The sequence below is a fragment of the Giraffa tippelskirchi genome, chromosome 5 (assembly GCF_054371585.1).
Source record: "Giraffa tippelskirchi isolate mGirTip1 chromosome 5, T2T-mGirTip1v1.2.pri, whole genome shotgun sequence".
Taxonomy (NCBI): domain Eukaryota; kingdom Metazoa; phylum Chordata; class Mammalia; order Artiodactyla; family Giraffidae; genus Giraffa; species Giraffa tippelskirchi.
The window spans coordinates 21,676,578-21,699,506 of NC_137279.1; the positions used below are offsets into that span (position 1 = coordinate 21,676,578).

At 44.4% G+C, this 22,929-nt stretch overlaps 1 protein-coding gene across 4 annotated transcripts in view; it reads right to left on the reverse strand.

The window, feature by feature from the left end:
- The window catches only part of BRINP2 (BMP/retinoic acid inducible neural specific 2), a 226,972-nt gene that overhangs the window by 121,615 nt on the left and 82,428 nt on the right, over nucleotides 1-22,929 (reverse strand). Inside the window, exons 4-5 of one of the 4 annotated variants that reach the window (XM_081493885.1) lie at nucleotides 19,820-20,046; nucleotides 19,292-19,710 (exon numbers count right to left, since the gene is read on the reverse strand). The exons of the other annotated variants lie outside the window; for them this stretch is intronic. The gene's annotated coding sequence lies outside the window, so the exon portion shown is untranslated. The remainder of the gene's footprint in view (nucleotides 1-19,291; nucleotides 19,711-19,819; nucleotides 20,047-22,929) is intronic. 4 annotated transcript variants of the gene reach the window in all.

The window sequence follows — 22,929 nt, forward strand, 5'->3', positions numbered from 1 at the left end:
AGCAAGTCCACAGAGGTGCCTGCTGCTGTCTTTCTTCCACTGACTTCTCCAAATGGTTGAGAGGAAGAATCAGGAATTTACGTTAGACAGACCTAACTTGAGTTCATATCCTGCCTCTTGCACTTTTGTGACCTCAAACCAATAAAAACTTGCCTAAATCTCAGCTTCCTGATCTAAAAGGGGCAGCTTGTATAGAGTACATTTGTAGGGTGTCTAACATGATGTCAAACTCCGATACTTTGGCCACCTGATGTGAAGAACTGATTCATTGGAAAAGACCCTGATGCTGGGAAAGATTGAAGGCAGGAGGAGAAGGGGACAACAGAGGATGAGATGGTTGGATGGCATCACTGACTTGATGGGCAGGAGTTTGAGCAAGCTCCAGGAGTTGGTGAAGGACAGGGAAGCCTACCATGCTGCAGTCCATGGGGTCTCAAAGAGTCGGACACGACTGAGCAACTGAACTGAACTGAACATGATGCTTGGAACACGTTAACACGTTAATTCTCTGGGAATCAGGGTTGGAATGTTCTCCCTTCCTGTCATGTGACACTTTAGCATTCATTAATGAAGATAGTGCAGAGATCCCTCGTGAAATGTGTCTATAACTGATATTATTCATATTTTTACAAAGAAGGAAACTGAAGTAACAAGGAATCCTGATTGGATTGTAAGTCCCAGTGACCCACATCCCACCCGCATTTTGGAAGAGAGCCAGGATCTTGAATCCAATTCCCTCTCACTGCTCAATTCTTTCTCACTCTCCAGGGTCATAGCTTTGACTTTCTGTTATGACCACATTAACATCTTTGAAGGTACTGATCTGTTCTCAGTGTTCTCCTACGGTACCATGTCATCCTCAGGCCGTAACAGTACAGGAACAAGAAACTGAACACCTTCCCTGTCCATAAGCTTGAGTGCTCAGTTGCTAAGTAATGTCCCACTCTTTGTGATCCTATGGACTGTAGACCACCAGGCTCCTCTGTCCATGGGATTTCCCAGGCAAGAATACTGTAGTGGGTTGCCACTTCCTCCTCCAGGGGGATCTTCCTGGCCCAGAGATCGAAGCCGCATCTCCTGCATTGGCAGACAGACTCTTTACCACTGAGCCACCTGGGAAGCCCCAAGAACTGTATTTATGTCTATAAATACATGTACACATACAGACACACAATGTATGTATAGATGTATACATACAGTATACGTATATATATCATATATATGTGTGCTCAGTCACCTCAATTGTGTCCAACTCTTTGCAACTCCATGGACCGTAGCCCACCAGGCTCCTCTGTCCATGGAATTCTCCAGGCAAGAATACTGGAGTGGGTTGCCATTTCCTTCTCCAGTATCATATATATATATAAATAAATAAATAAATAAAAGGTAAGTGAAGTTGGTTAGTCGTGTCTGACTCTTTGCGACCCCATGGACTGTGGCCTACCAGGCTTCCCCATCCATGGGATTTTCCAGGCAAGAGTACTGGAGTGGACTGCCATTTCCTTCTCCAGGGGATCTTGCCGACCCAGGGATCGAACATGGGTCTCCCGTATTGCAGGCAGGTGCTTTACAGTCTGAGCCACTGAGGCACTTCCCAATATATATACATATTGCTTATAGCAATGTAGGTATCATTAGTCTCTCTTCTCCTTTCTGTTAATATTAGAAGCAAGGGCCAAGGAAGTGTTGTAACTTGCCAAAAGCCAGTGTTGGAATTGTATCATCCAGCCAGCCCACCTTGGCCCTTCAGGGGTACCTCCCATGCTCAGGAACAATGAGGGTAGAGACACAAGGGCCAAGCTATTGCATTCCATACCAAGGTGTCAGCAGGATGGTCAGATCTTCAACTCATTCTGACATTCCGTAGGCACAGAATTCTACACCTAATTGCTCTCCATGAATCATCATTGTCAGGTTGTTTTGCTAAGCATATTTTGTGTTTAAGTACAGCAAAATCTTTCAGAGGTTCAGGCGGTCATTATAGTAAATTCTCTGATGAATAGGGGCAATGATCACAGGCCCTCATATATACAGGGGCGAATCCTCAGGGACTGAGGTAGCATGGCTCCTGAACAGGCTGTCTGCTGGAGCTGTTGTTCCTCCCAGAAATAAATTTCCAGAGCCTCATTACTGGAGGAGAGGCTGCCTGATAGAGTGGATAACAGGGTAGGCTCTAGAGGCAGATTGCCTGGGTTCAAATCCCACTCTACCACTTCCAAACTCTGGGATCTTGAGCAAACTATTAGCCTCTCAGTATGTCAGTTTCACTCCCCGTGAATGGGGACAATAAAAATATCTGATTCATGGCTTGTTCTGAGAAGTAAATGAGTTAGTGCATATTAAAAACAAAATGTAGAGTCATGCCTGGGAAATAGTAAATGCTTAATAATGGCTATTATACCAAACACATCTCCAGGGTATGAGATATCCCCCACGTTTAGTGATTCCCTCAACTCCACACTCAACTTTGTTCATTCTCGCCTTGAGAAATTTAATTTGTAGCAGAGGTGGGCTGCAATATCACCCTTGCCCAGCAGGTATCACTCACCCCCTCATGGCAGTGTTCTCCATACCGAATTGTCACAATAAGCTTTTAGCAATAAAATAAACTTAAGGTCCAGACATACTGGAAATATTTGGTTAAACAAAACTATTTCTTTATTGCAGAACCTTCAGAATGTCTAACATGTTACGTATCTTGTAAACCTATAATCGTGAAGGAGAGGATGGGCATAAGAGGGGAATAATACTGGGTTCCCCAACTTTTCCAAGCCCAGAACCTTTTCTTCTACATGACATTCATTCACTGCTTAAGGAACATTAATGTTCTACCAAACTGAGTTGGATAACACTTCGTCTATGTGTGCTAAGTTGCTTCAGTCGTGTCCAGGTCTTTGCAACCCCATGGACTGTAGCCCACTAGGCTCCTCTGTCCATGGGATTCTCCAGGCAAGAGTACTGGAGTGGGTTGCCATGCCCTCCCTTGCCTCAAAGTGTAGTCTTTATATCATCTGCTTGTTAAAAATGCAGTTTTCTGAATTTCACGTAAGCCCTACAGAATCCGACTCTGAAGGAAGGGCTGAAGATTCTGCATTTTAACAAGCTCCCCAGGTGCACATTAAATTTTGAGAACGACGACCTTAAAGAAAACATGGCCCTAATTTTGGAATTCTATACATCTGAAATCTTGAATACTAAATTTTTCCTTAATAGGAAGAATACTCATTAACTTCCCAGAAGCCCCTATTTTAACGAAAAGTAGGTACAGTGGGATAACTAGTGAGGTTTTTCTGTTGGTTTAATTGCGTAAACAGTAAAGGTTTTCCCTGTGCTCGGTATTGTGCCATGGAGCTAGAGATACAATGCCCAGACCTTGCCTTCAAGGGGTTTACAGTTTACAATTATGAAGGGAACTGGGGACACTTAGGGCCCCCCAGGTGGCGTTAGTGGTAAAGAACCCATCTGCCAACGCAGGAGATGTAAAAGAAAGGGTTTGATCCCTGGGATGGGAAGATTCCCTGGAGGAGGGCATGGCAACCTACTCTAGTGTTCTTGCCTGGACACTCCTGCGGACAGAGGAGCCTGGCGAGCTATAGTTCATAGGGTTGCACAGTCGGACACGACTGAAGCAACTTAGCATGCACGCACGGAGACACTCAGCCTCCTGCCTGTAATCACTGTACGGCTTTGGCTGCAGTCACTCAGTAGTCAAGTTCACATAGGATACAAGAGACTCCTTTTAGCAATTAAAGTAGGAAGTATGCATGTGTACTCAGTAGTGTCTGACTCTTTGTGACCCCACAGACTGTAGCCTGCCAGGCTCCCCTGTCCGTGGGATTCCCCAGACAAGAATACTGGAGTGGGTTGCCATTTCCTACTCTAGGGAATCTTCCCGACCCAGGGATCGAACTCTTGCATCTCCTGCATTGGCAGGCAGATTCTTTACCACTGCACCACCTGGGAAGCCTCAAGTAGGGAGAAAAAGAATTAATTTCTCTCTTAAATGACTCAGTCACAAATGAAGATGGGGGGAGGGGGTCTGTTTTTGATATCTTGGGGGAAAATGGAATAGGAAACAGAACAAAGAAAGCAAATGAAGTAAACGATGAGAGTGGGAAGTAATGGTCAAGGAAACCGAATAGGAAGATGAATTCGGGAAAGGAAAAAAAAAAATACCCTGCTGACTCTGTTCGGTTTAAGGTGAGAAATAACAGGAATAGAATGTCAAATTGCTGAGTCCTGCAGACCTAAACCATAAGCCTTCTCTGAGCTGTTCAGCTTTTTCCTTCTACAGTCGCTAATTAAATATTGCCTAAAAATAAAGAAAAAAATACAAAGGCTTTTTTTTTCTTTGAGTCAAACAGAATGCATATCCTGAGGCTATAATGGGGTTGGGTATCTGGTTGACCTACACAGGCATGAATGTGGAGCAGGTCAATAGAGGGCTTATCTCTGTTTGAAACTTTTCATAAACACTCCTAAATCCATGTGTAATTTTTAGAGCATTTTATTTTCATATGTAGTCTCTTTTCCCTAACTAGCAATAAATGAAAATATATGGAATTTCTCTTTCGGTGTGGTTTATGCAGAACTATAAACCAGAGGATCAGATGATTCTAAAGGACATCCTAAGTAGTATTTGAAATCCAAAACTCATCTACGTATACAACAGGAGAACTGAGCAGGCAAAGCTCAGGAGTTTCCCAAATCAGGGCAGCTCAACAATTCAGTGTCCTTCGCACTCTTCTCGTTTATCCAGGTGATATCTTTATAATAAGCTGTTCACTCTCTTGCACACGAAGCTTGCTATATTGGTAGGTTCCTAAGTCTCTTCCTACTCCTGTCATCACAACAGTGTCTGTGTCCCCAGCTCAGTCTTAGGTATCTTTATGATTAAATATCTGACTCCAGCACTTGAGGCCACAATGAGTCCATTTTCTTTTTTCCCTCTGTTCTCCTATGTGGAGCAGGGCTGCCACTAAATAAGAATTTAACCGTCTAAAAGCCCTAACAGAGCTATCACTGGCCCTGTGCTCTTCTGTTGTTTGCCTGAGCAAAATCTATCACGACTCTACATGCATATGGCACGTGTCAACTGTTTTAAAATTAGCCAATTTCCCTAAGCATAAAAATGGATTTTTGTCATATCACATGAACCATATATCACAGAAACAAACCAGTTTTTGTTGTGGCTTTTTTTTTCTTTCCAAAATGCATTAAGTCTTTTTAAGTCACTGCCAAATCCATTTCGCTCACTGCATTTTTGAGATACATTTAAAGAAACCAAGCAGAGGGGCAAAAAAGAAAAAAAAAACTCATACAGTGCTGTCACCTGGAGAGAAATCTAGTTCGTTATCAAGCCAACCACACCTAAGAGGCTAGGTTGCTACACGTGCTTTTCAGTAATAAATACCGCATATGTATGCTGCCCTGCACTGAAAGTTTGGGACAGGGCAAAAATAATTAAGATGGTACAAAATATGGTGATAAAGAAAAAGAACTGTCACTTATTGAGAACTCTCTGTGTACCCAGACATTAAATGCTAATTCTGCATTATTTCCTTTCATACTCAAAACTATCCTATGAGTACAGAATACATCCATTTTACAGATGTGGAAACTGAGGCTTACATAGATAACTTGGGAAGGTCACATACTTAGTACATGGCAAGGCTTACCAATGACTTAAGACCAAGTAAGTAGTCCCTGAGCCTATTCTCTTGATAACTAGGTCATCTTATCTGTAAGTGAGAGCATATTCAACTTCTGGAGAGATAGTACTGAGATATCAGTAAGCATCTAGGCCAATCCTTACACTGAAGCTTTCTCTTCTTAACAAAGGTTATAGGGGTGTTGTCACGGGCTCATTTGCCTTAGGTTCCTCTCAGTCAAATAAATCCCCACTTAGCTTGGCAAGAGGAAAAGAAGGAGATGAGGTGTCCTATGTCCTCCCACCAGCAGCACAAGGCACTGTTTTGAAGGACTGTGGATTAGAGCAAGCCTCTGGAAAATTCTGTGCAAGGCCCTGCATAATATTTCCAAACCTTGCTAAAGTCAAGAGTGAGGCAGCAAATGTACTGAATAGGCAGCTGTCAGTGTGGTCCCGTTTGAGAGGCCTACAGTTCCTCTCAAAAGGGGAAAAAAAAACACCAAGTCTCCTACTTAGGTTAAAATCTGTGAATTTCTCTTTCAAAATGCTCAAGTGTTAATTGAGAGGGCAGCACATTAAATCGTTATTAGTCATTAATACTTCAGCACAAATTAGTTGATCAGGTTACTGAGAGGTGTGAAGGGCCCTGAGGAAAAGATATCACTTTGATGGAGGTGGTGGGGAGTTGAATCGGTGGGGCAAGGAGGGAGGGAAGGAAGAAGGACCATAGTATATCTCACTCACCCACTCACATCCACACACATACACATCCACACACACCCACACACATACATACATACACTTCCGCACACACCCACACATACCCACACACATACATACATACACATACACACACACCCTCTGCTTTCCCTTTGGAGCCTGCCGGGACTGTACTCACAGGTAAGGCTTTTAAGAAAGGTTCCAGCCACTCCTCAGCACCTTCCAGGCAAGAATCTTGCCTGCGCCTCCACGGCCAGAGGGCTTGTAACACAGCCGTCTGCCTCTAGGGGTCTCCAGTGCCCCCGAGACATCAGGAGGATGCTGACCTTGCTCTGTTATCCCGCAGGGCTCACATCCCAAAGGGCGAAGATTGCGGAAAGGGAAAGAGGCGCGTGCTTGGAGCACCCCCCAAAACCCCCTCACCCGCCGGGAACAGTGCTCATCTACCTCCCCAGCTCCTGCCTGTCGGCGCATTTATAATATGCTAAATGGCTGAACACAGAGTGAGGGGGAGGCAGAAAGTAGCTGCCCCCGCACTCCGTACTGAGTGCTTAAGCATTCTCATACCTCAAGGGGATTCCAAGGACTTCCCTCTGCAGCCCCACCCCGCACTCTTCCCGGAAGCCCCATCTCAGCTATTGGACTACTCCAGAGCGGGAATCGCCGCAGGCTCAGCCTGGACTCGGCTGCTGCCCCCAGAGTGAGGGTCAGAGCAGGGTCCCCCCTGCTGCTGGGGCTGGACTCTGATGGCCAGACCCTCTCTAAGGTTGGGTCTGAGCGAGGGAAAGGACAGATAATGGGCGAGGACCACAGCCTGGCTCCTGGGAGACCTGAGTGTCCTATGAAAGCAGAGTCACTGAAGGCCAGGGGATCCAGAGGAACTTTTTTTGTTTTTTGTTTTTTTTGGGAAAATCTCACAACTGAGGAGCATTGGGAAAAGTAAGAAACTTTGAGAGAGGCACTATTCTTCCCCATCCATGCTTGAACAGGCTGCAGGGTTGGCAGCAAGACTCCGGCTCTCTGACCAATCCTGTGTCTTGGATTTGAATCCCAGCTCCACTAGTCACTCTAGCTGTGAGATCTTGGGCAACTGACTTAACCTCTAAGTACTCATATTTTTTCATCTTTATAATGGGAATAGTGATAATCTACTGCATGTGCAGGTTCAGTCACTCAGTCGTGTCTCACTCTTTGTCACCCCATGAACTGCAGCCGGTCAGGCTTTTTTGCCCATGGGATTTTCCAGGCAAGAAGACTGCAGTGGGTTGCCATTTCCTCCTCCAGGGGATCTTCCAGACCCAGAGATCGAACTTGTGTCTCTTGCATTGGCAGGCAGTTTCTTTACCACTGAGCCACCTGGGAAGCCCATCTATTAAAAAGGAGGTGATTATAACTAAAAGATTGCATGGCTGGTACATTCGGCGCCTAGCACTGTGCCTGACACACCACAGGCATTTGTTCGTAGGCATTGAATTTCACACATCTTCAATGACTGAGAACAAGAGGAATTCATCCTAGGCTCCCTTCACAGGTGTGTCAGCATTAATGATAATCTTATATTTTAAAATCAATTTTAGTAAATGAATCATAAGCCCGGTGTTTTAAAGGAACCTGTAGCATGGTGATTTTCAATGTGATTTTGAACAGACTTTAGGTTCCAAGGAGGTGTCTCAAGGATCACTTGCAGGTGAAGAAAGAGAACTGACACGTGGGGAAGCTCCAGCCCCCAGACCTGGTCCAGTCAAAGACGTCTGCTTTTATCTGTTTCACATATTGGGGCTCTGGGTAAGAATTTATTTGATTAGTCTTCTACTGCTTTTTAAAAAGGTTAAAACCACTGGCAGCATACCTTTGTGTAATTCAGGGAAACCTTTCCTCCAAGCATAAGGACACTCAACTCTTATTTCATTTGTTTTGCAAGCCTGCTCTTTTGAAAATGGAATACACCTGTATTCAGAAGCGGAGACACTTACATTCAGCCCACACATCTTAAGTACCCAATATGTGTAAAGCATTGCATTTAAAACTTCGCAGCACCAACCTTTTGACCTGCTCCAGAAATACCCCGAGGGTTTAACAATGCTTCCATCCCACTCGTAACCGATCTAGCCTTGTCCTCAGAGCAGTTACCCCGATCTTGACCACAAAGGCGCCCTTTCCCCTGTATGCTACCTAAGACAATGATCACATTGAAAGTCCAGTGTCGAAGAGCATGGGCCTTGGGATCTGACAGATCTGAGTTCAAACCTGAGCTCTGCCACTTCTAAGCTGAGTGACCTCAGGTTATTTTATGTCCCTGAACTTAAATTTCTTCAACTATAAACAGAAGATAACAACCCTTCTCAAAGTGTTGTTAGATGATTAAATGAGTGATGCCTGGCAAGCACTTCACATAACTGCTGCCAGGTAGTTCTGGATGCTCTGGCATCTAATAGCAAATACCAAAGCTAGTACCTGACCCTCAATGACCGTAGCTAAATGTCATTTCTGTTCTCGAAGGAAGTCAATGTCTTGTGAGATTTAATACTTAGGGACACAAAACCAGTAACTGTCATTTTCTCAATGCCCATTTGTGTGGCAGGTACATTGCTGATGTTTTTCAAACATCATCTTTAATCTTTATGAAGTTTGTACTTCATGATATAAGGGGATATCCTCTCCATCTTACTATATGGGCAAACTGGAGCTCAGAGAGGTTGTGTAATATATCCAAGGTCACACAGCTAGTGAGTGACCAGGACTCAATCAAAGCCCAATTTGTCTGACCCGAAATCAGGAGCCTTTTCTCTCCACCTTGCTGACTCTCAGAACTTTTCCTGTGAGGAAAGCAGAGGACATGGCACAGGGGCAAGAGTCTCTGGGTTTTGTCTGCCCCAATTTCAGTCTGTAAATGGGAATGATACTTTATAAGGTTATAGTAAAAAATTAAATGAGAAAATATAGGTTTCAAAAAAAGCCTAGTACAGTGTTTATCAAATATGCTTCAGATGTATATTAAATAGGTATGAACTTGCCCCCTCCCAGGTTTTATCTGCATTCCAAATCATTTATTTGTTTAATCTTTTTCCAGAAATATTTATAGAGAAGATACATATGTATGTATGTGTATCTATGTGGAGTGTTGCATGTGAACATATATGTATGTATGTGTGTGTGTATATATGTATATGTATATATACATATATATGAAAAATTATAGCACAAACTATCATCCAGGTCAACTGTCAGCATCTCAGAAGCACTGCCCTCTGTATACCCATTCCTGGTCAAATTCCCATTTCTCCCTCCAGTCCAATTCACTTCTTGTCTTGTTAAAAACTAATTTTCCTTTCCCCTTTTGCTCATGCCACTGGCTCATCTCCAGCCTTTTTGCTGTGCCTGTGCCTGTCACTTAACTAAGGTTCTGAGTGACACATCATTCACAGGAGAGACATGAAATCAAGTGGTTCGGCAGAGCAGGGACACACATGCTTGTGTATGTGTGTGTGTGTCCACACCTCCTACCTCTGTGAAGAGCAGCCAACCAGACATCCTGTGAGATATGTCTTAATCCCAAAGAACAGAAGGACAAGTGGACTGATGGGAGAGAGGTTTGCGAACATTTGGGCCATCTGCTGCTTCCTAGCACTTGTACTGTACCCCACCTCCCCCAGCCCTGGACCAAGTCTGGTACCTTCAGTGGTGGGGGATGGCCATTACATTACCGCCACCAGAGCTTGGTTACACTGAGTCCACAATTTCTTTTCTTTAGATCCCAGATTCTACCCCACCTGGAATTTCCAGGTGGTGCTTGTGGTAAAGAACCCGCCTGCCAATGCAGGAGACATAAGAGATACAGGTTCCACCCCTGGATCAGGAAGATCCCCTGGAGGAGAGCATGGCACCCCACTCCTGTATTCTTGCCTGGAGAATCCCATGGATGGAGGAGCCTGGTGGGCTACCGTCCCTGGGGTCTCAAAGAGGCAGACATGAGTGAAGCAACTTAGCACACACACACGCAACTGGTAGATCCATTTCCAATTTAAATGTTCCCTTCTCAACGACACCTTCCCTGACCACCACCTCAATCACTCTCTCTAACTGTACTCTATTTTGATGCTTTTCTTCCTTATCAGCACTGAAAATATCTCTTTTATTTGTCTACATATATCTCTTTATGGATATATAGTAACAAGCAATATAGACTCAGTATCTAAACTGGGTTAGAATATCAGCCACCTCTTACTAGCTGTGTGACCTTGGACAAATTGTTTAACCTCCCTGGGCTTCCAATTCATCATCTGTAAAATGGGCATATAGGATTTATTAAAATGAGAATGATAGAATCATGACATGACAGCAATGAGTTAATATATGTAAAACCTTCAGTATAGGGCCTGACACATAAGTCCTACTAAAGTGTTTAAGTACTTCTGTGTAAGACAGATAAGGACTACACATAAAGTACCACTATTATCAGCCATGTCAATAGTAATCATTATTATGATTATCATCCTATAGAGTGTAAGCATCTTGATGGCAAGATTTTTATCTGTTATTCACTGCAGAACTCCCAATCCCTAAGAAGAGTACCTGACACATACAGTATCCACAATATTCTGAATAAACAGTTCCTGACAAATGCATCCTAAGATGCCTTTGGATGCACTCCAATCCTGACTGTGCCTCTGAGTGCAGAGAGGGCCATATGAACAGATCACTCTAGTGTGCTGGGTATAGTACAAAAACAGAGTTTGAATGAGATGTGCAAGGGTGTAGAGGAGGAGGCAGTTAATTCCTCCCCAGAGTCTTGGGCAAGTCTTCTCTTCCATTCAGAAGAGCATCCTCACAGAGTCTTAAAGCTCAGAAACCCTCAGGAAACAGACCACAGGGCACACCCTTCTAACAGCTTGGGATATTGAGGAAATTGCCTGTAGTTCAGGAAGCTTGACTGAGAAGGGGGAAGAGAAGAGAGGCTGCTGGACCAGATCATGGAGGATATCCTCTTTGTGATGCAATAAACTTGGGTTTTCCCCTGAGAGCAGTGAGGAGCCACAAGAACCATACTAAAGGAAAGAGCATAATGGCATTTACCAGTTTGAAAGATCACTCCAGCCCAACAAGAGTTTGGGTTGGCTAGTCCTTAAAAAAGGAGACAGGGAGACCAAGAACAGGGCAAGTCCAGGTGAGAAGGATGAGAGCCAGACAGAGAGGGGCAGGAGGAGGGGGGAAGGGGAGGATGGCTTTGCGAGATCAGCAGGAGGTAGATCTCCATAAGTCCAAATTGATGGAATTGATTGGGTGTGGGGGGGGGGATTCAGATAGGTATATCTTTCCTTTTGTCCTTTGCCTTTCCCTTCTCTTCTTTTCTCAGCTATTTGTAAGGCCTTCTCAGACAACCGTTTTGCCTTTTTGCATTTCTTTCTCTTGGGGATGGTCTTGATCACTACCTCCTGTACAATGTCATGAACCTCTGTCCATAGTTCTTCAGACCCTCTATCAGATCTAATTCCTTGAATCTGTTTGTCACTTCCACTGTATAATCGTAAGAGATTTGATTTAGGTCATACCTGAATGGTCTAGTGGTTTTCCCTCCTTTCTTCAATTTAAGTCTGAATTTGGTAATAAGGAGTTCATGATCTGAGCCACAGTCAGCTCCCAGTCTTGTTTTTGCTGATTGTATAGAGCTTCTCCATCTTTGGCTGCAAAGAATATAATTAATCTGATTTCAGTATTGACCATCTGGTGATGTCCATGTGTGGTAGAGTTTTCTTTTGTGTTGTTGGAAGAGGGTGTTTGCTATGATAGGTGCGTTCTCTTGGAAAACTGTATTAGCCTTTGCCATGCTTCATTCTGTACTCCAAGGCCAAATTTGCCTGTTATTCCGGTGTCTCTTGACTTCCTTCTTTTGCATTCCAGTCCCCTATGATGAAAACCACATCCTTTTTGGGTGTTAGTTCTAGAAAGTCTTGTATGTCTTCATAGAATTGTTCAATTTCAGCTTCTTGAGCATTACTGGTTAGGGCATAGACTTGGATTACTGTGATACTGAATGGTTTGCTTTGAAAACGAACAGAGATGATTCTGTCATTTTTGAGATTGCACACACGTACTGCATTTCAGACTCTTTTTTGTTGACTATGAGGGCTACTCCATTTCTTCTAAAGGATTCTTGCCCACAGTAGTAGATATAATGGTCATCTGAATTAAGTTTGTCCATTCCAGTCCATTTTAGTTCACTGATTCCTAAAATGTCAGTGTTCAGTCTTGCCATCTCCTGTTTGACCACTTCCAATTTGCCTTGATTCATGGACCTAACATTCCAGGTTCCTATGTAATATTGCTCTTTACAGCATCAGACTTTACTTCCATCACCAGTCACATCACAATTGGGCGTTGTTTTTGCTTTGGCTCTGCCTCTTCATTCTTTCTGGAGTTGTTTCTCCACTCTTCTCCAGTAGCATACTGGGCACCTACTTAGCTGGGGAGTTCATCATTCAGTGTCGTATCTTTTTGCCTTTTCATACTGTTCATGGGGTTCTCAAGGCAAGAATACTGAAGTGGTTTGCCATTCCCTTCTCCAGTGGAACACGTTTTATCAGAACTCTTCACTATGACCCGTCCATCTTGGGTGGCCCTTCATGGCATGGCTCATAGTTTCATTGAGTTAGATAAGGCTGTGGTCCACCGACTCAATGGACATGAATTTGAGCAAGTTCCGGGAGTTGGTGATGGACAGGGAAGCCTGGCATGCTTCAGTCCATTGAGTCGCAAAGAGTCGGACATGACTGAGTGACTGAACTGAACTGGGGGTGAAGGGAGGAGCTGCATGAGAGAAAGCAGAACCCAGGACAACCTGTACTTCTTAATTTTGCCCCTGGGGGATTGGTTGTCCCATTAACCAAAGCAGGGAGTTTGGAGAGGGGAATCATTGTGTGTGTGAAATGGGTACATAATGTATTCGCCTTTGGACATTTTAATCTTGGCAATCATCAAAGTGAAAGATGTTTGGTTGGAAAGGATGTTGACATTTGTCATATGCCTGGAACTGTGTTTGGCTTCTTATGTATTTCATCTCATTTAATATTTAGAACAGATTGAAAAATGGGGCATTATTTTTTTTTAATAAATGATAAAACTGAGGCTCAGTGAAGATCTCTACTTTACACAAGGAACACTGAAGAACAGTAAGTAAACCAGTTTGATTAAACAAGATTGAATGAAGTGCATATAAAGAGAGGGATCAGAACATAAAGTAATAAAGGTAGTTTAGGGGCAGATCATGGAAAAATTTGAATTGAGATATTAACCACCCCACAAGGATGTTGTGAAAATTGGTTGAGAGAAAGCTTATAAAGCATTTTGTAAACTATAGAATGCTGAGCAAATATGAGGAATTCTAGTTGTGGCCAAACCTTATTGCAACAAATAGTAATAAAGAACATAACAGTGAGTGGACTTTAGTGTTCAAATCTGTACTTATTAAATAAAATTCAACAATTATGTCTTCTCCCCATTCTTCTTACTGATAGGTCCACAAAAGAATCTGAAACACATAGCAGTGACTTTTTTTTTTCCCCACCAAACCATCAACATGTCTCGTTTAAAGGAAAACTCTCCCAAGGAAAGATGATGATACGGTAGGCATGCGAAGGAAGAAGGGGATTTGAAAGTCAAACAGACCCAACTGATCCCAACTACTGTGTCCTCACACTTCAGACTGAGACCCTAAAGATATTTAACTTGGATATTTCTACTATCAGGCAGAAACACAAAAAATATTAGGATAAAATTCCTAGGCCTCCTACCTGCTTATTGTTTCCATGTGAACTGGAAGTGGCAATGCTCTACAAATGCTTAAGACTGGGTTGAGTCACAGTTGATAAGGTCACCATCAAACAAGCCAACTTAAGCTATCTGTCCCCTCCTTGACTTTCAATTTTGGAAATACACGACAGATACTCTCTGGGCTGTTCACCATCCTTCCATCCAAGTTCTCTCTTTTTATGTTTCTGGCCCCTCTTGTTCTTTCTCCACATTAGCTGTCACTGCTCTACAAAACTAGACCAGCACTGCCCAAAAGAAATAGAATGTGAGCCACATAGCCACATTAGAAAATAAAGGGAAATGGGTGAAACTAATCATAATATATCTTATTTAACCCAATATATACAGTATAATTTTAATGTGTAATCAATATTAAAAGAAACCGTGGTATTTGACATTCTTTTCCTTTAAGCCACATCTTCAAAATTCAGTGTGCATTTTTACACTTACGACACTCATTGCAAGTGCTCAAGAGTTACACGTGGCCAGTGGCCGCCATATGAGTACTGCAGTGTGGGGCAGAGCTCAGTCCTGGGAGGTATCAGATTGGCCACCCTTCACCTAATCCAGCATTCCAGGTATATTTATGTTTCATGTGAGCTTCAATGAAAGGAATGATGGAGCATTTGGCTGTTGAGAATTCCATACTCTAATGATGTTCCTCAACTTTACTTCCATCTGTACGGCAGAGCAATAGTTTCCAGCGACAGCAGCCTGCATCCTAGTTGCTGAAATGAGACCCATCGTTCGCAGCCTCCAGGCTGAAGGACAGCTGGGCTGCCTCTCTTTACTCTCAAAGGAAGAGGCTTTGGCCCACAGTCACTAACCACATGCCCATGGGCCTGGACCTCTAGCTTAGCCCCCAAACATGGCAGGCGATACTTGAGAATAAAATAAAGGGCCTCTATCTCACCAACCAGCTCAGGGTCACTTAATATAGGAAACAAAGGTGACAACAAGGCCTAAGGGAGAATTTTCAAGAGAAAGTACATATCCCTCAGGACTTGTCCTTAGAGTGAACTCCTGGGGCTAAGCAATCACACAACCACCAGGTTCTTGGGGACTTTCCTTTTGACCTAAGAGACACGATGAAGTGACTTTAGGTAAGTCATTCCGTTCTCAGTGCCCCACTGGAATTTTGTCCATGTCAGAATGGGGCCACCCAAGCAACCAGTGGCGGGTAGAGTGAATGAAGGTCTCAAACCAAGTGAAGGCTGAGGAATAGGGCTTCACCAGTTCTGTTTGCCTTGACCCCTTCGCTAGAAAACAAGGCTCATGACTGGAGCCAATGTGTGTGGCTGTCAGATCGGAGCCATCTCCGGGTGCCAAGCAGCCCTTGGCCCTTCCTTGGCTGGCAGACTGACTCCCCCTTCTGCTGTTCAGCTGAGCAATCACAGTTCCTCGTGGCACAGCTGCAGGCAATACTGCACCCACCCTCTTGCTTTTGTGGTCTCCTCCTTGGTGACTGCTACAGCATATGTTTTATTAAAAAGGAAAAGGAGGGAAGATGGGAGGTTATGTACATGAGCACGCTCAAGAATCTTAAGATGAAAAATCTCCTCCTCAATGCTAAATGCCTGAGGGCTTTGGCATTTTGCCGGCTCCAAGTAAACCCCAATAGGGATATTTGGGTGGGGAAACAGGAAATGAAGGGGAAATCAAGGCTCTCTCTCAGGAGATTCTCAGTCTAAAAAAAAAAATATGAGAAGATTTTCTCATATTCTCTTGAAATTTGCCTACTCCCCCCCACCGCCCAATATCTTTCTGCAAAATTTTTGATATGCTGTTGATAAGCTCTCTGACCTTGAGCACTATTTTTCCCATAATATATGGATTAGACTTGAGGGTGGGTAGAAGGCTTAGGTAATTTTCAGTGTCTAATGAGATGTCCAACATTTCAAATCCCTCCGTCTCATGTGAGGGTAGCTTCCTCTAGACCACTCTATGCTTCAAGTAATTAACCCAGATGTATGCAGTTACCAGGATCCAAGTGGAGAAGTGGCTTAGAGCAAATCCCATGGAAACATGCAAGCCTTGAAGTTCCCAGCTTCCTCAACTGTGCTGCAGTGAGCCTCTCTGTCAACTGGGATCTTTTCACCATCTCTCCCTCTCCAAACAAATCCCACTCTATCCCCTAAGGCACAATTCAAATTTTCCTTCCTTGGAATACTGAGAGCTCTTGTTATCTGTACAAATTGATTGTAGATGAATTAGGTCAGCCTTGTGAATTTCTTGTATTGAACGGCTGTTTAGAATATATGTTGTCATTTACCTTTTCCCCAGATGTAAGCCGCTTTTCCTAACTAGAATGTAATATCATTGAGGGCAAAGGCAAGTTCTTATAAGACTTTGTATCCCTCATAGCTCTTAGGTCAGTGCTAGAGGCGAAGCCCTAGGTCGCTGCGGCCTCCCATGCCTGTGAATTACAGAACAGCTGAGTCAAATCATGGCTACCACAATTAAATCATTCCCTAGGAGATATCTGGAGAGCCTGGGGGTGATTTAGGAGTGATGAGACCCAGACCCCATTCCATAGTTTCCCTGAATTGTTCCAGAGTAAACTAGTTCATCTTTCCAAGGTCCTCTGCCCTCCTTTTTCCAAGAAGGAGGCTAAACTCATTCTAGCTCTACTTCTTAGGGTAATCAAAGATAAATGAGACCATAAGGCATGTGAAGATTAATTAGATGAACTCCCTAAAATACCTCTAGCCCTTTAGAAAAGTATGCCATTGTAAAATGTATATACAAGGTCTTATTATTTAAGAGAAAGAGTTGAATCACCAAAAATAGTCTGCACAGTGGAGAAAACAAAACACTAACCAGGAACCCTCAACACTAAGCATCCCACTCAGCAGAAAGTGCCCACACAGATGTCTCCAGTCCCTCCAGATTACTTCTTGTTTGTGAGCTGGGGAGGGATGTTGGAGCACTATCTCTGAGGGGATGGTTTTTGTGCAAGGCTCCCCAGTGGCCAGCCTGTGTCTTGGGAAAGGGGATCAGAAGCGGTTGATGACGCAGGGATGTTCTTTGCCCTCTGGTCTTGCTCAGTAAACAACCTGTTAGAAGGCCAGAAGGGAAAACCCAGAGGATGATCTTAAGGGCCTAAATGGGGGAAGACGTCCCCCATCCCTGAGTCTGGCCCAATGCTAACAGAGCAGGAACCCTCCTCACTCCCCAGCCCATCCCTCCTTTCCTCCTTTCTTGTGGCCACACTGCAGCACACATCACTCCATTCTAGGAGACAAAGCCAGCCCCATTTTGGGGGAGGAATGAGAAGCAAGAGTCCGGGATGCTACTGTCTTCTCCGTGGCTGCAGAACAGCTGTTAAATCCTTTGGTGCCAGCTGCCCTCCAGCAGGGAAAACCATGGTCTGATATTTGCTTCTTTCTCAAACATTTCACAGTATCCAGGCTCTCTACCAACTCAAAACATATCCCTCCTCGAAGGAACAAAGCATGCGTTTTTCCCCACAGTAGGCAAGTAGTCAGAAGCTAAAAAGAAGGTATACACACACACACACATATATGTATAGCAGCAGCTGTGACAGAAAATTTCAGGATCATTGTGACAGCAGTGCTTGGTCATGCCCCCAGTGCTGCAAAGCAACTTATTTTGGATGGAAGGGAACTCCAGAGGGTCCTGTCTTCAACAAATAACATACACATAACTGTGTGAAACCAAGAGGGAAAACACATAAACTCCAGAATCACTTTGCTGTTGTCTGATGTCATCAGACTGCCCCCCAGGGGATTTTGTAAAATACTTTAGCTTCTTGGTTAACACTGGCAATTGCATGTATTCTAGGAAGCATGGTCAGAAAGAGAATCTCTTTGCCCTGCACATGTCTGGAGAAGACAGAGGCAGAAATACTTGACTTACAATATACCTTTTATTCTCCTGATGGCTCTATGCTGACAGATCATTGTCCCTGCTGGACGAGGCTCAGATTGCCCAGCTAGAAGCCTGGCCTGTTATAATTGCTCTCCTTTTAACAAAAACATTTGCTTCTGCTCAGGGCACCTGACTCCCAGAGCAAGGAAGAGTACACACACAGTTCTTTATGGAGGGGTCTGTTCAATCATGTTACAGTGCATTAGCTTGATTATTAGTTAATATTTGGCTTAGGTCTATATACACTGGATAAATATGTACCATGCAGAGGGACTGCTTGGTGAGCAGAAAACTCCTCTGGGCTGGAAGAGCAGCTCCCAAGTTCATGTTCCTACTAGGCAGGAACACTCCAGGCATCTGGGGCCTGGGCAGGGAGTTGCACATGCATGCTGCTTGTAGGGGCAGCCTGCTTCCTTCATACAGCTGCGAACAGGCACACACACACACACACAAACACACACATACCATAGGCAGCATTAGATGTGTACCCAGAAAGATGGCCAGATAATCTCAGCATGCCCCTCCTTCCAGCATAGCAATTGTCTCCCCAGTGTCCCCAGCAAGCTATCAGGTTCAACTCAATCAGTGGGGTTCCTGCTGCCACCCTGGGGAGACTATTTGCAACCCACAGGGTTCACTGTTCAATCTTTATTTTTTCCTGGCTGCATGTGCGTGGGAGAAAGAGACAGGCCTCTACAGACATGCCAGGAGCTCTATGGACATGTGATTAGAGCTCTAGGAACGTGTGAATATCTGTGAACATGTGGATCGTGCATGTTGACCTCAGCTCTTGGGGGTCTGTCCCAAGCATAGGGAACCATGTACAGTCCAATCCAGCATCCGCTGGGCAGGCAGAAGTCCTTGTCATCTTCTGCAATTATGCAGCCTGACAGGTTTTCTGAAGCTAATGGGAGTTGCACTAACTTTGAGGACTTAAACCAAGCAAAAGCAATATAGGTCAGGCAGAGTGCCCAAGTCGTGTGACAGCCATGCAACACCAGGAGGCAATAACAGGACGGTCTCAAGCTAAACCCCAAAGTCCACTGCTCAGCTCCACAAGACAGAAACTAAGAGCCGAGGGGGATCATTCCCTCTGCCTGCAACTGCCAGGCACCAGGGCAAGAGGGCTGTAGGAGAGCAAAAGCATCCCCTTATCAAGAGACACACCAAAAAGACAACGAAAAAGGGGGGTGGGGAAAACCCCCAAGCCCCCTGCACTGTTACCTTGAGTCCTGCAAGAGCCCTCCTTGCTCTATCAGCTGCTCCCCAAACCTCCACCGACTGGGAGGAGACTCCTGAAAGGTTCCAGGTTTTTGTGCAACATCTCCAATGGCAGCTTTCCAAAGTTTTTACTTCATGATGTCTCGTGGCTCCTTCTCATTTGGGGAAAACGTGAATGCCTCCCCCTCAGCGTGTGAAAGGGAGCGGATGTCTCTTTTCAAATCTTCTTGCTCCCCGCTGCTGCCGCTGCCGCCGCCGCGCCGCCGCCGTCAGACCACTTGCCTGCTGCCTTCTTCCAGCTGAGCAGCCAGGATGCCCGGCATCCACAGCATGTTTGAAGTGGGGCTCAGACGCTGGGTCGGGGCGCTCGCGGGTGGAGAGGGAAGGAAAGTACCAACCCCGACCCGGGGAGTCCTCTATCCCTGCACCGAAGAGAAAGCCAAGCTCGTGCCTTCCTCCCAACTCTATAGAGACTCACTCGCCCCGTCTCTCTCCCGGAATTACTGCCTTGCCCATGGGTAGAGACAGTACCTCCAGCTTCACTGCTCCCTCGGCTGCCTGCAGACCTGCCCGGACGCTCGCCGCGCACGGCAGGTGCACATCCCCGGGCAAATGCTAACGGTGTCCTCCGAGCTCAGCGAAGACGCTGCCCGAGCAGCCGCGGGCAGAGCAGCTTCCGAGGCGGGTGGATTCCATCCCAGGCTGTAGCCCAGCGTGTCCCCGCTCCGACTCTGCGCTTTTCACCTAAGCAGTTTCACCTGCAGACTCACACACCAGAAGAGTGTCTTAAGATAACAATGCTCCCCTGGCTGCCTCTCGCTTTCTTTCTTATACACGTAGGTGGGCAGCCAATGAGACACAGCGCCACACTCCCCGCGGGCGCCCATTGGCTGGGAGGCTTGACTGGGGGCGGGCTCGGGGCTTCACCGGCTGTCTTCTTTGGTTAGCTGGCTGGCTGGGGTACCAGCTCCGTTAACCCTCCCAGCTTTGCAGCAGAGACTTTTTTTTTTTTTTTGGTATGGATAAGGGAGCCTTGGATAAATTCATGACTGGGGAGTTGGATAGTCGAAGAAGGCTGAGGAACAGGAAGAAGCTTGGAAGCTAATTACATTTTTTGCTATTCTTCTGAGTTTCCATAATTATTTGTCCCAGACCATTTTATTTGCTTGCTTAGCTAGAACTCGCAGAGATAGGGACCCATTTGAGCCACTTTCCTTCTAATTTCAGGTTTTATTTGGTTGTTTTTTGCATTTTAGCCTCTTGGTCAGGGTCCTGAATTACTTAATTAGAAATCACTCCCCAGGTGAGAATATTTATCTCAGTGTATTTTCTCCCTCTCTCACACACATGTACACACATCATAGATCAAGGAGAAACAGAGAGGCAAAAGACAGCAGGAACTCAGTGAGCAGACAGAGAAAGAGATCTCGAGACTCTGAACAGCTAAATCAAGAAACATTATGTCCCCAAACCAGGATTGTGAAGACAAAGGCAAAGAAAACAACTTCAGGTTTCTGGGGCGAAATTAAGAAGAAAAAATGTCCTGCTTCCCTCAAAGTGAATTGTTTTGCCTGTGGTGTTTTCCTTCTGCGTGCCTCCTTTCACTTTACTGTGTGTCAGGAAGAGGGAATCTCCACTTGGTTTTTAAAGGAAGACTAGAGAAGTCAGAACAGGAACAGCCTTGTTTCTGTGTTTCTGTGAAGCAGGTGCTGTTGCTGAGCCTGTGAATTGAGAGAAGAGAGAGAAAAAGGAAGAATGAAAGAGAGAGATGGGGGTGGGAAGGAAAGAGTAAAGGAAAAAAATATTAACTTTGAATAAAAAAATATGAAATACGGTTCTAAATGTCCTAATGAGGGTGCAAAACTGAATTAATATTTCCAGCTAACTAGCATACTGCACTAAATTTTGGCAGAGCACGGGAGCGTAATTGTTGAAGAAAGAATCCAATTCAACAGAAGAGCTGGGGGTTGGAGCTGGCAAAGGGATGTGAGGGGTTCACACTAACTTGTGTGATGGGGGAAATATGGAGAGGAAAATACGAAGTTAGAAAGGGAGAGAAGTGTTTTGATTTAGTTTCATTTAAAACTGGAGAGCAACATTAAGGATTATTTTCATAAAGAAGCAGAAAAACGAAAAGCATGCAGAGGTTTAACGAATGTTGAAGTAGTATATACTAGGATTATCTAAAAAGCATCAGGAAGCCAGATGTTCTGAGTGAATGGGGAAAATGAGAAATATTCCTCCCATACATACCCCTTAGCTCCACTCATCTCTTTCACCTCTATTCCCTCCTCTGCATTGACCTTCCCTCTCCATATTGTAGGTACCTTTTTGCCTAAGCTACAAAACATGTCAGAGAGCGGTCCCCAGGATAAAACATGGAAGTGGACCAGTGAAAGTCTAAATCTGTTCCTGTCCAACTGCTGAGTTATTTACTCCTGTGCTTCCTAGAGACAGAGGCCCCCTGAACTTTCCCTGGTAAAAAGATACCAAATATTAAGACTCATAAAATAATAGAAAGGAGTGGGTAAAGGAAAGAAGAAGTTGAACAAATGACTACCAATCTTGAGGGAAGGAAAGTTAAAATTTCCAAAACCTCTAAAGAAGAAGGAAAGAGGGCATAGAGTTGGGAGACAAGAAAACAACTTGTAAAATGAAAAAACATTGCATCTGCTTTCTTCTCCTATAGGGTCCAAAGCCATGTAAAAAACAGCTTAGTGAGGTATACTAGACATTACTAGACCACAAAGAAAGCTGAGCACTGAAGAACTGATGCTTTTGAACTGTGGTGTTGGAGAAGACTCTTGAGAGTCCCTTGGACTTCAAGGAGATCCAACCAGTCCATCCTAAAGGCAACCAGTCCTGAATATTCATTGGAAGGACTGATGCTGAAGCTGAAGCTCCAATACTTTGGCCACCTGATGTGAAGAACTGACTTACTGGAAAAGACCCTGATGCTGGGAAAGATTGAAGGCAGGAGGAGAAGGGGACGACAGAGGATGAGATGGTTGGATGGCATCACCGACTCAATGGATACGAGTTTGAGCAAGCTCCAGAAGTTGGTGATGGACAAGGAGGCCTGGCGTGCTGCAGTCTATGGGGTTGCAAAGAGTCAGACATGACTGAGCAACTGAAGTGAACTAGACATTACAAAGTCCATGAGTGTGCAGTTTGATATATTTTTGCCGATACATGAATCCATATAATCACTACCCACAGCATTTCCAGGAAGCTTGTCCTGACATTCTCAGTCCAAACTTCCCTCCCTGCAGAGATAACCACTATTCTGACTTCTAGCATCAAAGAATAATGTTACCTGGTCATGAATTTCATAAATATTGCATCTTAGAGGATACACTCTTCTGTGTCTGGTTTCATACCCTTATGTCTGCAAAATTCATCCACATTGTTGCACATTATTTTTTATTGCTGTGTAGTATTCCATCACATGACTGTATGCTATTTATTCATTCTCCTATTGATGTATATTTGAGTTGTTTCCATTTTTGTTTTACATGAGTAAACATGCAATGAATGTTCTTGTACATTCTTTTGGTGGACATATCGTTTATCCTGGGTATATGCCAAAGAGTATTAGTCACTTAATTTGCCTTTGGTTATTACATGGGAAAAAAATCTCA